Raw genomic sequence first — 5,021 nt, 5'->3', positions numbered from 1 at the left:
TCCGGCAAATTGGAAGATGCCGAAATTTGACAAATTTTCTGGAGATGAGACCGAAAATACGGTCGAACATGTCGCTCGATTTACAGCCCAATGCCGCGAAGCTGCGGCAGATCCTTTTTTGAAATTAAGATTATTTAATACTTCATTGACCAAGACAGCTTTCACTTGGTATACGAGTTTACCTGCTAATTCCGTCCGAGACTGGGACGAATTAGAAGGTAAGTTTCATGAGCAATTTTATAGAACTGAGCCTGAGTTGTCAGTTGCAGACTTGGCTCAATTTAGACAAAAAACGGGAGAATCGGTTGATGAATATTTAAACCGATTCAAGACGGCTCGAAGCCGATGTTTTGTGAGGATGCCGGAATCAGAATTTGCCAGAATGGCATTTAACGGCATGCATTTTAAGATTAAGGATCATTTTGAAGATAAGTTCTTTCCAAATCTTTTTGATTTGGGAGTTCGAGTTGCTCAATACGAGCAATTTCGAAAAGGGAACAATGAAGATCGGCCTAGGTGGAGCCGAAATAAAGATTGGAATAAAGGGAAAGAGAAAAATATTTCTTTCTTTGAAGAATCCTCGGCTCATGAGGAGCCGAATTCATCTGAGGAGGCAGAAGATTCGGCTGACGAAGCCGAAATATGTGCTGCCGAGATGGTGAAGAATAATCAACCATACAAATGTGCTTTGCTAAAACCTGCAAAGTCAAGAGAGGCAAAAGCACATGTGTCTGCTTTTAGTTATTCTTTTGATATATCTAAAACCGATTTTATTTTTGATCGGTTGTTAAAAGATGGACGAATTAAACTACAGGAAGGTCAAACCATACCTCCTGTAGAAGAATTGAAACGTAGAAGATACTGCAAATGGCACCATTCATGGAGCCATAAAACTAGTGAATGCACTGCCTTTAAGAGGCAAATTCAAAAAGAGATAAATGAGGGTCGGCTGATTTTTGCCGACCAAGAAAACAAAGATATGGAAATTGATAAGAATCCTTTTCCATCACAGGTCAACACCGTGAATATGAAAGGAAAAGGGAAAGCGACTGCAAAAAGGCAGATTCAAGAGGAAATAGAAGAGGGTCGGCTCATATTGGCCGACCAAGAAAATAAAAATCGAATAATTAACAAAACTTCATTTCCATTTCAGGTCAATATGGTGAATATCAAAGGAAAGGAAGTTTTAGACAAGGAGACCGCTGACAACGTGGCTCATGCCAAGAAACACCTTCGGCTATGCATTAGGTGCAAGGCCGAAATGACGAAAAAAGACTGGGAAGCTATCGTGAATGCCAAGAAAAGGGGAAACGAATGGAACGAACTGATGGCATTCCCCGAGGATTGGGATGATATTCCCGATGGCGAAGACCTAGAAGAAGAAGGCTCGGATGCAGCCTCTAATGACACCGAACCGGAAATAGATTCGGTTCAACGCAAGAAAGACATCATGATGCAGAAGATTCTGCACGATTACTACAACAATAGGCGTGGAGAACGTCATGGCCGATGGGACTTCCAGGACAGACCTTTCGGCTCCAAACAAAGATTCCCTGGGTATCGGCCACATTGGCAACAACAAGCCAGGCCGAGACCAGAGCCAGAATTTGAAGGAATGACCGAGGGAGACATAGAATTCCTCGGTCGAAGGTTAGTCAATGAGCTCGGCATTCAACCTTGGCCGAGACCATGGGAAAGAAGAGAAATTTTGAAAAATCATTTAAGAACGGTGAAGATACCGGCGAATGTGCCAGTAGATGAATGGCACGACGTTGAAGTTAAACCATCGGCCAGATGGCGTGGGCCGATGTTAACAAAAACTCAGAAACGTCGGCAGCAGAGGATACAAGCCGAAGCAAGGCAACATTATGAGGAGGCGAAAGGGATAAGGCTCAATGTTTGGAGGCGCCCTGATGAGCAGTCACACCCTTTTCGTCCAATAAGAAATGATCACGAGGCAGGCGGCTCATCACTCGCCCCCCAGTTGAAGTCAAGAATAGAGCGGCCAATCGAGGCCGAGTCAGAAGATAAGATGATCAGGAGGGAGTTGGAAGAAAAAATAGCTTCCCTCGAGACTATGATCAAAAGAGAGAGATGGCCTCCGAAAGAAAGGGAGGTCCGGATGGAAAGTGATTCTTCTGCCGAAACAACAAAGGAGTCGGAGGAGAAGAAACAAAGAACCAAAGGAAAATCAGTCGAAGAATCACCGGCTGAAGTAAACATGGTGTATGCTCTGCCTCAATCCTTTAAGGCAGAGTTTATCGAGTATGAAGAATATAGAGAGGAGGAGGAAGATGGGCTTAGAGTAGCCCAGTTGCAATTAGAAGATGTTCGACCGGCCGACGCAGTGGTTTTTGAGAAACCATCGGCCATGCAGATGAGGTTTATAAGACCTCTTTTTATAAAAGCTTTGATTGAAGGTCGGCCGGTAGGCCGAGTGATGGTGGACGGCGGTGCCATGGTTAACGTAATGCCTACTTCTTTCTTTAAGAAGTTAGGCAAAGACGAGGACGAGTTGAAGCCTACCGATTCGATCATGACCGATTTCACAGGAAACGGTCAACAAGCCCGAGGAGTGCTCACCACCGAACTTACGGTAGGTTCGAAAACTTTAAAAACTGCATTTTTTGTGGTGGATGCAGATAGCCACTACAACTTACTACTCGGGCGTGACTGGATCCATGCGAATGAGTGCGTGCCCTCTACACTCCACGGGAAATTGTTCCAGTGGATAGGAGACAAGGTAGAAGAAGTCCGGGCCGAAGGACGGCCTCAAATGATAGATGTCAACATGGAGGACATCGGCCATCACAATTGGGCCGATGCTGATCCAGATCAGATTTCCTTTGTGAGAGTAACAGAGGAGGGAATTCAATTAATTCTCTCTAAAGATATCAATGCTATGGTGGCTGTTGAAGAGCCACCAAGATGGTTAAAATGGAATCCCAAAAATCAGGGATAGAGGCTTGGCACAAGCCTCAACAAGATGGGCCGATCAACAAGATCGGCTATGAGGATAACTCGGCTGCCAAAGCCGATGTGTTGGCACCTGAGAAGTCGGCCAGTAAGGCCGAGAAGATCATAAAAGACTCGGTTCATAAGACCGAGAAGGAAGGTCAAGCGAAATCGGTCAAGAAGACCGAAGAATCATATGAGATGAATAGGCAACCAGCGGAAATAGAGCTAGAAGAATCGCCTATTAAAGCCGACGAGAAAAAGCTGGAGACCCAGGACTTGTTGATAGAAGTAAACCTAGGGTCTCATGAAGACAACAAGCCAACGTTCATAAGTTCCAAGCTGTCGGTTCGGCAACAAGAAGAATTGAAGAAGCTATTAGAAGAATACAAAGATTGTTTTGCCTGGAGCTATGAAGAAATGCCAGGGTTAAGCCGAGAGATTGTAGAGCATCGGCTGCCTATCAAAAAAGGGTTTAAGCCTTTTAAACAACCGGCTCGTAGGTTCGAGCCGAGTATTGTACTTCAGATTAAAAATGAAATTGAAAATCTTTTAAAGGCCGGATTTATTAGAGCGGCCCGTTATGTTGATTGGGTGTCTAATATAGTTCCAGTACGTAAAAAGAATGGTAAACTCAGAGTTTGTATCGACTTTAGGAACTTAAATTTAGCTACACCTAAAGACGAATATTCAATGCCTATAGCCGATATGTTAGTAGATTCGGCTGCTGGTAATGAAATTATGTCCTTCATGGATGGACATGCTGGCTATAATCAAATTTATATTGCTGAGGAAGACGTGGCTAAAACGGCTTTTAGATGCCCCGGTTCAATTGGAACCTTTGAATGGGTTGTTATGCCGTTCGGCTTAAAGAATGCCGGAGCTACCTACCAAAGAGCCATGAATTTTATTTTCCACGATTTAATCGGCAAGATGTTGGAAGTCTATATCGATGATATAGTTATCAAATCCGAGTCGCAAGCCGAACATTGGATCGATTTAAAACTCGCTTTTGAGAGAATGAGAAAATACAATTTAAAAATGAATCCTTTGAAATGCGCCTTTGGGGTTTCGGCAGGAAATTTCTTAGGGTTTTTGGTGCATAAGAAAGGGATTGAAATTGATAAAAATAAAGCAAAAGCAATAGTAGAGTTACCGCCACCCAAATGCAAAAAGGAATTACAGAGTTTGTTGGGAAAGGTAAACTATCTTCGACGGTTTATATCTAATTTAGCCGGAAGAATCGGGGTGTTTACTCCATTACTTCGGCTGAAAGATAAGGAAGAATTCGTTTGGGCAGAGGAACAGCAGGAGGCATTTGAAAATATAAAAAGATATTTATCAAACCCTCCGGTATTGGTACCTCCAAAACCGAATCAGCCGATGAAGCTATATATATCGGCTGCAGACGAAAATTTGGGGTGTTTGCTGGCTCAAGAAAATGAAGAGAAAGAAGAGCAAGCTATTTATTACCTAAGCCGACGTTTGCTAGATACAGAGAAACGGTACTCGGCTATAGAAAAATTATGTTTGGCTTTATATTATGCATGCACAAAATTGAGATATTATATTTTGTCAACTGAAGTATCGGTAATATGCAAGACCGATTTGATAAAATATATGTTATCCAAGCCAGTGCTACGAGGACGTATTGGGAAATGGATATTGGCTTTATCTGAGTTCTCCCTTAATTACGTTCCTGCTAAAGCTATCAAAGGCCAGGCTATAGCTGATTTTTTGGCTGATCACCCATGTGTAGAAATAGAGGAGCCGATACAGAATGTAATCGGTTGTCAACCTTGGGTATTGTACTTTGACGGTTCAAAAACAACTGAATCTGCAGGAGTAGGGATAGTGATACAGTCACCTGAAGGTTATATTTGTCAATTTGCATTTAAATTGGATTTCGGCTGTTCCAACAACCAAGCCGAATATGAGGCCTTGATAATCGGCCTTGAAATATTGCAAGAATTGAGAGTTAAGTCAATCAAAGTCATCGGTGACTCACAGTTAGTGATCAAGCAGGTTAAAGGAGAATACCGATGTGAAAATCCAAATTTGCAAAA

Source organism: Ananas comosus, linkage group 1 (assembly GCF_001540865.1).
Source record: "Ananas comosus cultivar F153 linkage group 1, ASM154086v1, whole genome shotgun sequence".
NCBI classification, from domain to species: Eukaryota; Viridiplantae; Streptophyta; class Magnoliopsida; order Poales; family Bromeliaceae; genus Ananas; species Ananas comosus.
This window is presented reverse-complemented; position numbering follows the sequence as displayed.